The following is a 16,136-nucleotide window of genomic DNA, read 5'->3' as shown; positions in this document are numbered from 1 at the left end:
CCATTAAAACTTTGATTAAAACTTTCCATAGCTACACATCAAACCCACCCGGGGGACTTGTAGTTATTTAAGATCCTTTCAACTGAAGTCTTTAACATCGAAGCTGGATGTCTTTTCTAAAAGATTTGCTCTCATTCCACTGTGGGCTTGTTAGTGTCACTTATATGGCAGGGGAGAATAATTCTCCTCGTCGCAGGAATTGCTGAGTGGGAATCTCTGGCTGGTGTTACGCAGCAGGTCAGAGTAGATGGTCACAGTGGTCCCTTCTGGCATTAAAAAAAAACCCTACAAATCTCTAGACACACAATGTACATTATTATGTGTATTGTATTAGCACGTCACAGCCCCAGTCATGGACCAGGAGCCCGATGTGCCAGGGGCTGTACAAACACAGAACAAAAAGACTATCTTTGCCCCCAAATGCTTCCAGTCTGTATCTAAAGCCATTGGCTCAGTCTTCCTTAGCTCTCAACATTGCTTTGCCAGCGGTGTCTTTGCTCTCTCCCGAATCCCGGTCTTAAAACCTAGGGGCCCCCATTCGGTGTAAATCAGCGCGACTCCACTGAATTTGTGGATTGCCACCAGCTGAGGATCTGACCCGATGAGCCTAGGACTGTGCATTAGCTGCAAAGAACAGGCTGTTCCTGCTGTCGCATGGTACAACCGAGAACAGGACGGCTCTGGCCCCAGGGGATGCAGGAGGAAGGGAAGGGCCTTGGAGGCTAACCTGTGATTTCAGGAGCTGCCAGTTGCAGAGGGGAAGCGGGGAGCGTGTGTGCAGCCAGCCAGTTCCACACACAGGGGCGTCTGGGCTGCGGACCTGACTGCCAGGATCAGCAACACCGAAGGGGACATGCCCAGCTCATTCTGGAATGCGTTGACTCTGCCAGGCATTGCCCAAGCAAGCCGCTCACCCCCAATCTCTCTTCTAACCCGAGCCCTGCCAGCTTCCCACTGTCCTGCTCGTTTAGCCTGCAGCTTGAGGGCCCTTGGGGAGAGAAGGCAAACCCCAGAGCTGGTCGCACGCCGGGGTACAACCCCACCCGCTTGGGAGGCGCTGCCTGTAGAGATCCACGAAGCTACATCCTCCTCCTTCAAACTTCCCCCAAATTTGACGCCGGCTAGGCTGCTGCTGCGCTGAAACGCTGCCTGCCACACTGACCAAGGCTGTCGCACTGTTTTCTTGTACTCCCCCATGGGTCTGTTTGCCTCCATCAGGTGTCTCTTGCCTTGTACTTAGATTCTAAGCTCCTGGGGGCAACGACTGTCTTTCTTGTTCGGTGTTTATACAGCACCTAGCGCCCCATGGTCCTAGCCTGCCACTTTGGGCGACAGTGATGAAATAAGAAACAATGAGAGAACCAGTTTGCCTGATAATGCATCCAACAAGAATGGCACTGCCTGCAGGGTGCTCGGACAACAGCAGAGCCCAGGGGAATTGAGCTCCAGCGTTTTACTTTTCAGTACAAAAATGACTTTTTTGGAAAAAAAAACCCTCCCTGAAAATCTTATGAAAATTCTTGTTTTCATTTACATTTTTCAAGTTTTCATTGGCAAAAAATGTAATTTTCAATTTCTCTCTTGGCAAAAATGGTCCATTTTGGGTTGTTAGAATGTGGAAAAAAAAATTATTTTTTGGTTTTTCAACCAAAAGCTGAAAAATTCAGTGAAAACAGTCTCAATTTTTTTATTCTGATGGGAAATAAAATCCATTTTCCAGCCAGCTCTTGAGACCAAGATTCAGCAGCTACGCATCTCTTCTAAAAGCCAAGGTTTGGAACGTGAACTCCTGACGCTTGTTTTAATACCTCGCTCTCGTGTCATGCTTTTCAGCAGGTGATCTCAAAGCACTTCTGAGCCTTTATTGCATTTATCCCCACAACCCTCCGCTGAGATAGGGCAGGTGGGAAACTGAGGCACAGAGGACGTAAGTGACTTGACTGAAGTCACCCAGGAAGTCTTCACTGCCCAGACCACTGCACAATCCTGTCTCAGCTCATTCAACTCGGAACCCCATCTGTTCCATATGTTTTCAGCTTTGGCCTGGTCTTTGCTGGGACATAAGGTGTGTTTTTGCCACATGTTAGCGGCTAATTAACATGTGGCATCCTTCTAGCATGGACAAGGGATCTGTGGTTTTTACATGTGAGCATGTCACCGGAGGAGCTTTTTGCCTCAATTAGTTTGTGGCCCTGTTGTAACTATGCCCTCACACCCTGCACCAGACCTTTCGGTTTGTTTTCTGTAGAGGATCCGGGTGAACAGGGTTTGTGGTTACTAGATGCCCTGCCTGGGTAAATATTTTCCTGGAACTTGGCCACTTAAAGCGACTGGATCACCTCAAAATCCCAGCACTTGAGCCTGTCTAGTGGCCTGCAGTAATCTCAAAGGCTAAAATTCCTACTGACTGCAATGGGGAGCAAAGTTAGATCAACATGGGGGGGGGCTTTGGAAAATACCACCAAGAGCCTGAAACTCGGTCCCGGGGCTCAGTTAAAGGACATGCAAATGAAAAGCAAAACTGAGCTTTGCTGGGTTTTGCATCTTTACAGTGGAGAAAGACAGCCTGGAAAAGTTTTCCTCCCAAATAATTTTGGGGTCTTTCTTCAGTTTGGTTAACATAAATCTATCACCCCTGGCTAATGAACAGGTGGGAGAAAGATTGCCTTTGTTAAATATTTAGCACCACCGCCCCTGCAATTAAGGTCTGAAAGGCTCCCCGCAGGTGCTCAGAGAGCCCCCAGAAGGTGAGCCAGAGGGAACCAGATTTGTCATTCTTAAGGTGGAAGCAGATCACTCGGTTCGGGCCCTCTCCACCCATCTTAAGGAAGCCAAATTAAAGGCACAATTCCCATTGCTTAACACTCCATTGTAAGCGACTCCCTTTAAGTGGCATCTCATGCTAGAGGTACCTAGATCAGTGGAACTCAGCACAAAACATTAAACAAAAGACAGTGACTAAAAGAAAATACATAATTGTGGACGGCTGTGTGGAGAGTGGTCAAATCCGACACTGCTGTTCTCAGTTCTACCCACTGCCAAATTTCAGGGGCTCCCCTGGGGATGGGCTAGGTCAGGGAAACAGCCCAGGGCCCAATTCAGAATCAATGGCCCCAGGACAAAGAGCTGCCAGCCTGGGTAGCTTTTTGCACTGGTGCAAATGAGGGCCCGAGGTGTCTGGCAACGGTGAACCGAGTCCCTAGATCGCCAGTTCAAAGCCAGCCTGGAACAGTCGGCTCCAGAGTTAATACCTAGCCCGGCTGTTCAGGGGCCTGTGTATAACAAGCATGGGTGGGTCTCAGGCCAGTTCCTAATCATGGGGTGTCTCCACCCTCGAGATCGGAGTCACCCCTGCAGCGGGACCTAGCAGCTGAACTGGGATCGGAGCCCACTGGGTGCTGCATGCACCCAGGGTCACGCAGCAGAGCATGGGCTAGAGGCCAGGTCTCCTCCCGGCACGCCCGTGCTCTCACCACTGGGCCACGCTACCTCCCACCGAGCTGCCCGGGGCCGAACGGCGCGAGAATGCTCCGCAGGGCCCGGCGCTCGGGCACGGTAGGGGAGACCGATCATGCTGCCGTCTCCGCTGTGCCTGGCTCTCAAAGCCTCCTGGGGAGGCGGCAGGCTGGCCCCAGCACCAAGTCCGCTCTGCTCCGCAAAAGAAACGAGCGCCGAACCTCTCCCCTTCCCCGCCCCGCCGCTTTGCGGCCTCCCCCGCAGCCCGCCCCCAGCTCGTGCTCCCCGGTGGACTCCGCTCTGCGCAGCTCCGTGCCAGCTGGGGCTCTGCGCCTGAGGCAGGTGGGAGGAGCAGCTTCGAGGCTCGTGACACAAAGAGCTGTGAGTCACCCGGGGCCCTCCGGAGACCCGTGTGGTGGCTGCTGGCGCTGGGGCATGCTCGGGAGGGATGGAGGCAGCTGCCGACAGCGAGCTGGGCATGGCTCTGGTCCAGCCGGGGTCTGGAAACGCAAGCTCACAGGGTGGGGACAGAGCGGCTCACCTGGGATGCCTGGAGGCTGCAATTCTCTCTCTGGCTCCAAGCAGGCCTAGGGAAGGCCAGCTGCTGTCTACACTCGGGCTCCCACCATCGCAGCCTGGCGGGGGGGCACCCCACTGCTACAGGGAGAGTGGGAGCATGTCACCAGCCCCTCAGGAGGCAGAAACGAGAGGCAGCTGGAGTCTGTTCCCGGGCCGTTGCCAACAGGATGGCTCCAAGCTGGGAAATGTGGGCAACCCCACTGCAGAGAGTGGGGATAGCTGGGGGTCCCTGAGGCTACACTCTGTAGAGCAAAGGGTGGTGCCTGGCGGGGTCCTGGTGAGTAAGGGGGGGCTGGCTGGGGGCCCCCCCAAAGAGATGCCCTGGAGAGCAAGCAGAGGTCTGCCGGAGTCTCCAGGGTCAGTCCCAATCTAGCCCCTTGTTCACACGGCTCCTTCCTCATTCCCAGCCGAGGAAGAAGCACAGCGACTGGCCTGGGGTGTGTCTAGCCCAGGGGAGGCTGAGCCCGTTCTCTGGCTGGATCCACAGAACCGGCTTTGTGACCACCGGCCCCCCCGACACGCACACTTCTGCAGTCCTTCTGGTGCCCCTGCATTGTAAGGGGGGGGGGGCTCCAAGTGAAAGAAAAAGAGCTAAGGTGGGGCATGATTCAAAGAAGGTTGAAACCCCCCTGGCATAAAAGGAATCACCCAAAGATCACCCAGGATATTGACAGAGCCCAGCTGAGGACCTCCCGCCACCCCCCCACACGGGTGACTTCAAGGTGGGGCTTGCCAGCTCGTCACTCGGCGCCCTCCCTGGGGGTGGCATAGCCTGCAGCTCCGCCGGGGCCCCTGCAGGAAGGGCCTGGGCCCCCCTGTGCCTTTCGGGCCCATGAGAGCCTCGGCAAGCCGGCTAGTTACGCTGCAGCCAGGGTCAGAGAGCCAGAGGGTTACCAGGCCCACAGCCTGCGAAAGGGGCCCGGGGGCATTTCCCGGCAGGCAGCAGGGTGGGATCTCGCAGAGGCTGGCACCTGCCAGTGGAAGGGACCGCAAGGTTGTTATGGCAACGGGGTCTTTTGTATTGTTCTTAAAGAACACTGGCACCTTTTTCTACCCACAGGAGGTTTCCCCCTTGGTGACTTCTCCGGGGCAGGCATTTCCTGGCCACCCAAGGGAGCCATGGGTTGGAAATAGCCCCCCCTTCCCCACCCCGCTGGCACATCCCCCCCAGCTGGGCTCCTCCCCAGAGGGCAGAGCGCACACGCCAGCTCGTGCCATGCGGGGAGCGAACCTGGCGCACGGCAGGTCATTCAGCCTCAGCCGCACAGCTCACCACAGTGCGACTCACCACAAGACTCAGAGGGCATGGCCAGGGCTGGGACAGCAGGGAGCTATGGGTCGGGAGTGAGGGGCATCAGCAGAGCTGGGTGTTGGGGGGCAGGGCTGGGACAGCAGGGAGCTATGGGTCGGGAGGGAGGGGCATCGGCAGAGCTCTGTGTTGGGGGGCAGGGCTGGGATAGCAGGGAGCTATGGGTCGGAGTGAGGGGCATCGGCAGAGCTGTGTGTTGGAGGGCAGGGCTGGGATAGCAGGGAGCTATGGGTCGGGAGGGAAGGGTATTGGCAGAGCTGTGTGTGTCGGGGGGCAGGACTGGGATAGCAGGGAGCTATGGGTCGGGAGTGAGGGGCATCGGCGGAGCTGTGTGTCGGGGGCCAGGGCTGGGATAGCAGGGAGCTATGGGTCGGGAGGGAGGGGCATCGGCAGAGCTGTGTGTTGTGGGGCAGGGCTGGGATAGCAGGGAGCTATGGGTCGGGAGGGAGGGGCATCGGCAGAGCTGTGTGTTGGAGGGCAGGGCTGGGATAGCAGGGAGCTATGGGTCGGGAGGGAGGGGTATCGGCAGAGCTGTGTGTGTCGGGGGGCAGGGCTGGGACAGCAGGGAGCTATGGGTCGGGAGGGAGGGGCATCGGCAGAGCTGTGTGTGTCGGGGGGGCAGGACTGGGGTAGCAGGGAGCTATGGGTCAGGAGGGAGGGGCATCGGCAGAGCTGTGTGTTGGAGGGCAGGGCTGGGATAGCAGGGAGCTATGGGTCGGGAGGGAGGGGTATCGGCAGAGCTGTGTGTTGGAGGGCAGGGCTGGGATAGCAGGGAGCTATGGGTAGGGAGGGAGGGGTATCGGCAGAGCTATGTGTGTCGGGGGGGCAGGACTGGGGTAGCAGGGAGCTATGGGTCAGGAGGGAGGGGCATTAGCAGAGCTGTGTGTTGGGGGGCAGGGCTGGGATAGCAGGGAGCTATGGGTCGGAGTGAGGGGCTTCGGCAGAGCTGTGTGTTGGGGGTAGGGCTGGGATAGCAGGGAGCTATGGGTCGGGAGTGAGGGGCATCAGCAGAGCTGGGTGTTGGGGGGCAGGGCTGGGATAGCAGGGAGCTATGGGTCGGGAGGGAGGGGCATTAGCAGAGCTCTGTGTTGGAGGGCAGGGCTGGGATAGCAGGGAGCTATGGGTCGGAGTGAGGGGCTTCGGCAGAGCTGTGTGTTGGGGGTAGGGCTGGGATAGCAGGGAGCTATGGGTCGGGAGTGAGGGGCATCAGCAGAGCTGTGTGTTGGGGGGCAGGGCTGGGATAGCAGGGAGCTATGGGTCGGGAGGGAGGGGCATCGGAAGAGCTGTGTGTTGGGGGGCAGGGCTGGGATAGCAGGGAGCTATGGGTCGGGAGGGAGGGGCATCGGCAGAGCTGTGTGTTGGGGGTAGGGCTGGGATAGCAGGGAGCTATGGGTAGGGAGGGAGGGGTATCGGCAGAGCTGTGTGTGTCGGGGGGCAGGGCTGGGATAGCAGGGAGCTATGGGTCAGGAGGGAGGGGCATTAGCAGAGCTCTGTGTTGGGGGGCAGGGCTGGGATAGCAGGGAGCTATGGGTCGGAGTGAGGGGCTTCGGCAGAGCTGTGTGTTGGGGGGTAGGGCTGGGATAGCAGGGAGCTATGGGTCAGGAGTGAGGGGCATCAGCAGAGCTGTGTGTTGGAGGGCAAGGCTGGGATAGCAGGGAGCTATGGGTCAGGAGGGAGGGGCATCGGAAGAGCTGGGTGTTGGGGGGCAGGGCTGGGATAGCAGGGAGCTATGGGTCGGGAGGGAGGGGCATCGGCAGAGCTGTGTGTTGTGGGGCAGGGCTGGGATAGCAGGGAGCTATGGGTCGGGAGGGAGGGGCATCGGCAGAGCTGTGTGTTGGAGGGCAGGGCTGGGATAGCAGGGAGTTATGGGTCGGGAGTGAGTGGCATCGGCAGAGCTGTGTGTGTCTGGGGGCAGGGCCGGGACATCAAGGGGTCAGGATGCACACTGGAAAACATAATCCCAACTATACATACAGAATGATGGGGTCTAAATTAACGGTTACCACTCAAGAAAGATCTTGGAGTCAGTGTGGATCGTTCTCAGAAATCATCCCCTCACTGTGCAGCGACAGTCAAAGAAGCGAACAGAACGATGGGAATCATTAAGAAAGGGACAGATCCTAAGACAGAGAATATCCTATTGCCTCTGTATAAATCCATGGGACGCCCACACCTTGAATACTGTGAGCAGATGTGGTCGCCCGTCTCAAAAAAGATCTATTGGAATTGGAAAAGATTCAGGAAGGGACAACAAAAATGATGAGGGGTCTGGAACGGCTTCCCTGTGAGGAGAGGTTTAGAAGACTGCAACCGTTCAGCTTGGAAAAGAGGCGACTGAGGGGGGATCTGATCGAGGTCTGTAAAATCATGACCGGGGTGGAGAAAGTGAATAAGGAAGTGTTATTCACTCCTTCTCATAACACAAGAACTAGGGGTCACCAAATGAAATTAATAGGTACCAGATGTAAAACAAAGAAAAGGAAGTATTTCTTCACACAATGCACAGTCAACCTGTGGAACTCCTTGCCAGAGGATGCTGTGAAGGCCAAGACTATAACAGGGTTCAAAAAAGAACTAGCTAAGCTCATGGGGGATAGGTCCATCAATGACTATTAGCCAGGATGAGCAGGGATGGTATCCCTAGCCTCTGTTTGCCAGAAGCTGGGAATGGGCGACAGGGGATGGATCACTGGATGTTTCCCTGTTCGGTTCATTCCCTCTGGGGTACCTGGCACTGGCCACTGTCAGCAGACAGGACACTGGGCTGGATGGACCTTTGGTCTGACCCAGTCTGACCGTTCTTATGTTCTTAGGATTGAGGGGCATCCGCAGAGCTGTGGGGGGAGAGAGCACAGGGCTGGGATAGCAGAGGGTCGGGACTGAGGGGCATCCGCAGAGCTGGACACTTGCTCAGCACTATTCCTGCTGGAGTCTGGGTCTGAGGGAAGGCAGGAGGGTGCGGTGACTAGCAGGGTCCATCCAGAAGCCAGAAACCAGAGGGTTTAGATGCCAGCCGAATGTCTACTCTGCATGGCTCCCCTCCTCACCAGGGACTAATCGCTGAGACAGCACCTGTCGAACCCAAGCACTGCAGTAGCCACCCTGCAGGCCCTTAGCCGGCAGCTCGGGGGGTAGGCGTCCCTGGTGCGGCAATAAGGACCCGTCTCTGATGGCTGATCCTAGGCAAGAAACCTGGGGAGAGAACTGGGAAAATCTCAGGATGGCCTCCCACAAACACCCCGAATACCCACGTACACGCATTCATGGGCACCCCCTCACCCCCCAACCTTAACACACACATCACAAACATCCACGCACACGCATTCAGGGACACCCCCTCACCCTAACACACACATCACAAACACCCCGAACACCCACGCACACACACCCCCCTCCCAACACAGGTGCACACGTACAACTGCACACAGGCCTGGTCACACCAAAGCACGCGCGCGCTCACACATACACACCCTCATTGCTAACACCCCCCCCGTCCCCCCCCACCAAACACTCATCACCCACACGCACTGGGGCCGATCCTGCTCCCACTCCCACCAGCTTCACCCCGCAGAAGTGCCATTGACCCCAGCCCAGCGAGCGTGGAGCGGCAGGAGGGCAAGACCCGGGTCTGCTTTCGAGCTGGTGCAAAGGGCTGCGCATTGTCTCAGCAGCAATTTCTCTTGCAAAGAGCGAGTAAAAATAGCAGAACATTTCGGGTAATTGCCACTTACAGGCTCACCCTCCTCTAGGAATTAAATTACATTTTATTACTTTGATTTGCTTTGATGGAGCATTATGGGGCTGCTTTCAGCGGAGAGAAGCCTTCAGCTCGGGGTGGGGTGGGGCGCGAAAAGAAGGAAGAAAGCGGGGGGGCTCGGAAGCTGAGGTGGGGGGCTTGCAAAGGAAGGTGTTTGGGGGAGGGGCTTGGAAGGCGAGATCCTTGGGGGTGGGGCTCATGGAGAAGGGGAGATCTGGGGAGTGGAAGAGAAGAGGCCTATTGCCACAGGGAGGGCAAAGCGGAGGAGGAGACAGGGGAGTCGGAGTCCTGGGGCATCTTCCATTGTCCCCAGTCCCTTGCCCCGGGCTTTTCTGGGCAACTCTTGGACCCCAGCCCCCCTCCACCCCCCCAGATCAGCAGGGGAGGTGCTCCTCGCCCACTCTGCACTGGTGTCAATGGCCAGCGCATTAATGATCGAGGCCTAGTGTCGTGTTAATTACACGCCTGCCCATGCTCAGCTCCGCCCCAGGGTGAGTGGGCTGGGGGACCCCCACAAGCCCCACGCTGTAGGTTCAGTGGGTTTGTTCCCTCCCCTGACCTTGACAGAGCAAGGAAGGTCTCTGGGTCAGGGCATGTGGTGAAAAGACAATGACCCCCCCGCCACCACCAGGGACCTCCGGATGCACAGATCTAGCCCCCATCCCTCCAGCACCCTGGGGAAAGGCTGCACGGGTGATTTGGGGGGGACAAAGAGCCCACACAGTATTCCCAGGGGTTACACATACCCTCTCCCGAGATCCATGGGTAGCTGGAGGGCAGAATTTTTCCTGCCCCAGAGGGATCCCCTCTGGGGATGAGATCAGTTCTATCCAGGGCTGGCAAGCGAGAGGGTTATGGGGGACAACTGAACCAGGGCCCCCCAAAACATCTGTAACAGGGCTGAAATGGGAGCAGACTGATACAGTGTGGCCCCAAATTCCTCTCCCTGGGCCTGGGTCTATCTCTACGGCCCATATGCTCCTTGGCCCTTCTGCAGAGACTGTTGCCAAAGGGAGCTGGGCAGCAGCAGCAGCGTAAGGGGGGATGCCACCTCCAGAGCGCCCCCTCATGGCCCCCGTAGGTTCCCCACCCTCCGCTCCCTCCCAATGCCTTTAAAACACAGGTTCCCTTCTGGGGTCTCATTTACCAGGTCTTTCCAGGTTCCAGTGGCTCGAGGTTCCAACCCGTCCCCCGTAGAGAAGGGATCGCACGGCCCCCCTTCCGGGGTGTAGGCTGCACCCCTCCCTGCCACTTTTCAACTGCCTTTTCCGGTTCCCAGGCAGGCGGTCAGGAAGCGGAGCTGAGCACGAAACCTCCAGGGCGAGACCCTCTCCCGCCCCGGCCGCTGGGCTGGGGCGCAGTCTGCCAGCCATCCAGGGCACAAGCCTGGCGCCATCCTTCACCTACAGCTGTCTCCCCAGGACCCTCCCTTATCACCTACCCCAGCCGAATAGGGTCACATGACCTTCATTTCCCCCACCTGGGGAGGAGAATAGGCATGTCACAGGTGGGGCTGAGGCCCATCTCCCCTTAAAGGGCCAGTCACCCTGCAAGAGGCAGCCTCGCTGGGCCAAACCCCTTGGACATCTGACTGCATCCTGTCCGAAGGCGGGGGAAATGCTGAAGGACCCAGTGCAGGGGTGTCGGAAGCGGGGGGGACCAGAGGCCACGGCCCCACCACTTTTTACCAGTTGCAAGGGCGAGTGATGGCAGGGAGGGACGGAGAAGAGACGGTGCGGGGGCAGGGCCTGGGGGGGACGGGTGGTGCATGGGGTGGGGCCACGGTTCATGTGCCGGTGGCCCCCCGCCACTTTTAGGCGGCTTCTGCCCGCTCCTGAGATGCCTGCTGAACCAGGGACGCCCACAGAAGAGGCAGCATGAGTCACTTGCAGGTTCAAACTCGTGTAAACGGTGGCATCCCTGTCACCTGAAGGCTTTAACTCACGATTTGAGGACGTCTGTGTCTCAGGTCGAGATCAGGGGCTGGTACCGGAGTTCTGTGGCCTGCAATGTGCAGGAGGTCAGACGAGGTCCCTTCTGACCTTAAGTCTCTAAGGCAAGGCGACCCCCGCCCCCCCCCCCCCCCCCAGCAGACACCACCCTGGTTAGAACCAGCTGAAAAAACTGAACTTCTTTGGGCTCTAGAAATGCCCCCCCCATCCGCTCCTCCCCCCAAACCAACACTTCCTGTGAAAAGCCGTAGGCATTCTCAACATTTCCCATTCTCACCCACTGCTTTTAATCCAGCGTTTTCATCTGCCGGAAAAGGCGTTTTCTTGCTGAAAACCGGCCTTTTGGTAAAGAACAACTTTCAAAAATGACGTTGATACAAAAACGCAATGAAAAGTATCTCAGAGAAGTGGGGAATCCCCCAACCCAGAAAACGGCTCCATTTTGACCCCCACGAAAAGGAAACAATTCTGAAATTTATCTCAAAATCATTTCCCTCTTTTTTTTGACCACCTGGAGAGCCCCGGTCTCGGCGGGACAGTACTGGTCTCTTGTACCACCAGCAAGGAGGACGGTGAAAGACACCCAGACTTCCCCTGGCCATTGTGCCACCTTGAGAAGCCATGATGCAGCATTGACGTTACAGCTGGGGATGGGGGGAGCCCAGAACCATTCCGGGTTTGGGGCTGAGCATCAGGATGTCGAGATGCTCCCAGGAGTTCCGGACTCGGATGCGCTGGTGGGAAGTGGGTACGGACCATTAACCAGACCACTAGCGGATACTCTCTCCAGTTCTGGTGACCACATTTCAAGAAGGATGTTGACAGCGTGGACAAGGTTTTGAAATGAGCCACAAGAACTATTTGAGCTGGAAAATCTGCTTGAAAGTGAGACACCAGAGAAGTTCAGCTAGTTTATCCAAGCAAAGGTTAAGAGGTGGCTTGATCATGACGTACACGTACCTACATGGGGAAGAAATCTCTGAAAGCGGAGGGCTCCGTAATCTAGCAGGCAACGGCAGAAGGAGAACCAATGGCTGGAAGATGAAGCTAGACAAATTCAGACTAGCAATAAGGTTCACGTTTTTGCCAGTGAGGGGAATTAACCACTGGAACGACTTACCTAGAGTTGTGGTGGATTCTCTGTTGCTTGAAGTCTTTAAGACTGGGTGTCTTTTTAAGGGATACACTGCATAGCTCAACCTCAAGGTATGGGTGGGAAGAAGGAACTGTTGGGGGAGGCCGTCTGGCCTGTGCTTATGCAGGAGATCTGGTTAGATGATCACACTGGACCCTTCTGGCCTTAATGAATTCTTAACCCGGCCCAGGCCCTCCTGGCTGTACGAATCGGGGCAACACCAGCTTCCAGGGACCGGAGCTAAACTTCACTTATTAAACCCCAGCTCTGGTATGGAGGATTCATCAAAATGCCAGGTGTTATAGGCACCTGAACCTTGGGGGTCTGATTCTTATGCTAAGGGCCTTTTAAGCAGCTCCAGCAGCATAAAGGGGCTTCAAAGTGGGTATAAATGCTCCCCCTCCCCTGGAAATCCCACCTGGCTGGTGTAGTGCTGGCAAAAGGTTCTTTGCTCACGCACCCCCTCCCCACCAGCATTAGGGTGTGTGTTAAGGGTGTCGCATGGCTTTAGAGCTTGTCTCTGCATCCTGGGGGCATGGGGAACGGAGTGCAAGTTAGAGCAGTCCTGAGGGTGCTCTAGCTGACACTGGCAGGAATGGGACAACTGAGAATCAGGCCACAAGCCTGATCTAAGAATCAACGGGAACCCTCCCCACCCCCCAGCTCCCCAACCACCTCCCCACCTCCCCAGGCCAGTGGTGCCTGGTGCCCAGACTGCACTCCATCTACGCTGCTGCACACGCCAAAGGGACTTCAGCAGCTCCTTCCAGGCTCAGCGTCTCTCCCATGGTCCCTGTGCATCCGGTTCCAGACAGCTCACCAGCTCTGGCAGGGAATTGTTCCGCGACCTTGGGAAGGGAGGTGGCAGTTTGATTTGCCAGCCTCTGCCCCACCTCAGCTCCCTGTCTCTGGGCTGCTCTCTCCCTTTAAGCTGGGAGGTTTGGCTGGAATGAGAGTGCTCCTGGATGAGGAAGTTGGCACTGGAGGCTTCAGCAAACAAGAGACTGGGGAGGAAAATCTCACACGGCCGGTGACCCAAACCACCCTACCCACTGCACCTCACTTAGCCCCCAGCCTCAGACACAGGGATCCCAGCCCACAGCTGCACAACTGGTATTAGAACAGGCAGTGAGGGTCTAGTGGTTAGAGCCAGGGGAGAGTGCTGGAAGGGCAGGACTCCTGGGTTTCATTCCTGGCTCAACCACGGACATGACAGGCAACCTGAAGTTTCCCCTCTGCCACAGAATCCCGGAGACCAAGACCCCTTACCAGACTCTCCCTACGCTTGTGGCTGCTACGCTTGTGGCTGCGCAGCCTCAGCTGGCCGCTGCCCACTGCACTGGGAAGGGAGTTAATGAGGAAAGTCTCATGCTTCAGGGCCGAACAGCCCACTGCTTCCAGGGGTCAGGAAGGGGATTTTTCTCCCTACCCGCTTTGCAACATCACACTGTTCTCAGGGTGAATTCCACCTTCCTCTGAAGCACCAGGGCCACCCCACTGCCCGAGGGACGGACACTCAGATGCCAACCAACACCAGGGATTGCTAGACACAAGCGTCTCCGCAGCTTGAGCCACGCTGCCCCCTGGCTCAGTAACTGGGCTCCCTCTTAGCACACCTTCAGTTCCTCTGGAGGAGTGGATCAGAGAGTACGTGACGGGCCCAGCAGCCCTGGAAAGGGGAATATTCCCAGCGCTGCGGAGGCGGCAGAGCTGCATTAGAACAGGGGTGGGTGGGGAGCGCATTGAAGAAGTGGCGCGTGGGTGCAGTGCGTGGGGGGGGGTGAGGTGGGGTGAGTTTAACTCTTTCCTGTCCGGGCTCCCCACGTGGGCCTCGTGTAGCTCTCTCGCCCCCTCTAATGGCCAGATTGTGGAGAGATCTTCCTCCCAGCGAAACGGGCTGCCCTATTAGCTCAAGCCAGAGGCCCCAGGGACAAGCCCTGCTGCTGACCCAGCCGGGGTGTTCTTGCACCTGCAGGAGATTTATAAGGCCTCACAGAGTTTAGGGCCAGAAGGGAGCATCAGATCATCGAGTCTGACCCCCCGTAAATCCCAGGGCAGAGAATCTCCCCCACTTCCCTTAGTCACAAAGGCAATGTTACGACCCGCCCCTTGTCCAGGAGCTAACACCCTGTTGTCATCCTATCCCCCTTCACTCAGGTAGGGAAACTGAGGCACAGAGGGGGGGAAATAACTTGGACAAGGTCTTAGAACTGGGAACACAGCCCAGGAGTCCTGTCCATTTACCTCCTTCTCCTGTGCAGGGCTAGGGCAATGGCTCAGGCTGTAGCCTCAGATTTAAGAACATGGGTTGTGTACCCAGCTCCGCTGCTGACCTGCTGGAGGAGCCTGGGCCAGTCATTGTGCCACTCTGTGCCTCAGTTTCCCCTCCCACCTTTTTTCTGTAGAACCTATCTGGCCTGTAAGCTTGCCAGGGCAGGGACAATGTACCCAGCCCAACAGGGCCTTGATCTTGCTTGAGACCTCTAGATTCTGCTGCAACAGGAAAATTAATAAAAAGAAAAGGAGTACTTGTGGCACCTTAGAGACTAACCAATTTATTTGAGCATAAGCTTTCGTGAGCTACAGCTCACTTCATCGGATGCAGGAAAATTAATCAAGCCCCACCGCCCCCCTAAGCAGCAGGCGGGGATGGGACCGATCGCTCGGCGCTGCTGCTTATTTTCATACCCGTGTGTTGCCCAAGCGAAGGGTCCAAGTGCTGCAGAGCCACCGACAGCCAGCAGGTGTCAGCCCTCAGCCATCATTTGCAGGGAGGCCGGGCGCTTGGCAGGCAGAACCCTGCAGCAGGCTGGCACGGCTGGTGCCTCACACATTAAGAACTGGGCATTAGCTCAATGACCTTGGCGCGGGGGATCCGGCTTGGAGACAGGCTGGATCAGAGCAAATTTGGCAAATTGTCGCTGGCCGGCTCTGCCAAGCCTCCCTGGGCAACCAAGGTCCTTTCCCAGCCTGTCCACTAACAGTGGCCTGTGTCTCTTTCTTCTCTCTCTGCCGCTTTCGGGAGCCTGACATGGGCAGCGCCCTGCCTATGATTCAGGGGAGAATGCCAGCCTGTGCCCAGCGAGCCTGTGAAGCTTGCTCCGGGGACAAGACGCCACCCCTCGGTGCCCCCCCTTTGCCAGGGGTGCCGTTGGAGCCAGCGTCAGAGTAGAAAGTAGGGCGTAACAGTGGGGGGGGCACCCTCTCCCCTCCCTGGCGGATGGCATTTACTGAGGGTTTGCCAGCGAATTAACAGACCAAGGGGGCCCTCTACCTGCCGCCTGGGGATGCAGGCTCTGCCAGCTGATTCGCTTTGAACACCTGTGACAAACACACGGCAGATTTCAGCACTCACCCCGGGGGGGGGCAGGGGGGTTCCTGGCAAACGCATCTCTACACACAAAGAGCTGGGCACCAGGCTGCCCACGAGGGCGACCAAACCTTCAAGTGCTTTGGCTCAGTGTCAGGAGAGCAGCAAGTCGGGCTTGTGGGCGCTGAGTTGGCTTGGAAAAACTCATCGGGAGGGGCTTGATTTGGAAAGGTCATAGGGTCTAGTGGTGAGAGCAGAGTAGGCAGGGGCTAGAAAGCAGGACTCCTGGGTTCTCTTCCTGATACTGGGAGGAAAGTGGGGGTCTAGTGGTTTTTGAGCAGGGGAGACCAGCAGTCAGGATTCCTGGGTTCTTTTCCCAGCTCTGCCACCAAGTTAGCATGCAACCTTGTGTATTGCCCCTCAGTTTACCTGTCTATACAATGGGGATAACCCCGCCCTAAACTCCCTCACAAGGGGAGCAAAGAGGGACAACTATTGTTGAGGACCAAGCCACAGATGTTGCTTTGAGATCTTCAGCTGGCAGATGCTACAGGTGGACAGGTCTGCACATTCCCCAGTCCTCAGAGCCCACATGGGCACCCGCACCCAGTGAACCGCAGCAGGGCCATGGGCGGAGC

The 16,136-nt window shown here is 57.1% G+C and overlaps 1 protein-coding gene across 1 annotated transcript in view; it reads right to left on the bottom strand.

The window, feature by feature from the left end:
• Window positions 1–10,507, bottom strand: part of PPP1R1B (protein phosphatase 1 regulatory inhibitor subunit 1B) — a 37,778-nt gene extending 27,271 nt beyond the window's left edge. The window contains exon 1 of the mRNA XM_037887205.2: window positions 10,249–10,507. The gene's annotated coding sequence lies outside the window, so the exon portion shown is untranslated. The remainder of the gene's footprint in view (window positions 1–10,248) is intronic.
• Between the last annotated feature and the right edge of the window lie 5,629 nt (window positions 10,508–16,136).

The sequence above is a fragment of the Chelonia mydas genome, chromosome 27 (assembly GCF_015237465.2).
Source record: "Chelonia mydas isolate rCheMyd1 chromosome 27, rCheMyd1.pri.v2, whole genome shotgun sequence".
Taxonomy (NCBI): domain Eukaryota; kingdom Metazoa; phylum Chordata; order Testudines; family Cheloniidae; genus Chelonia; species Chelonia mydas.
Note: the sequence above shows the minus strand (reverse complement) of the source record. Positions and strands in the feature narration are given on the sequence as shown.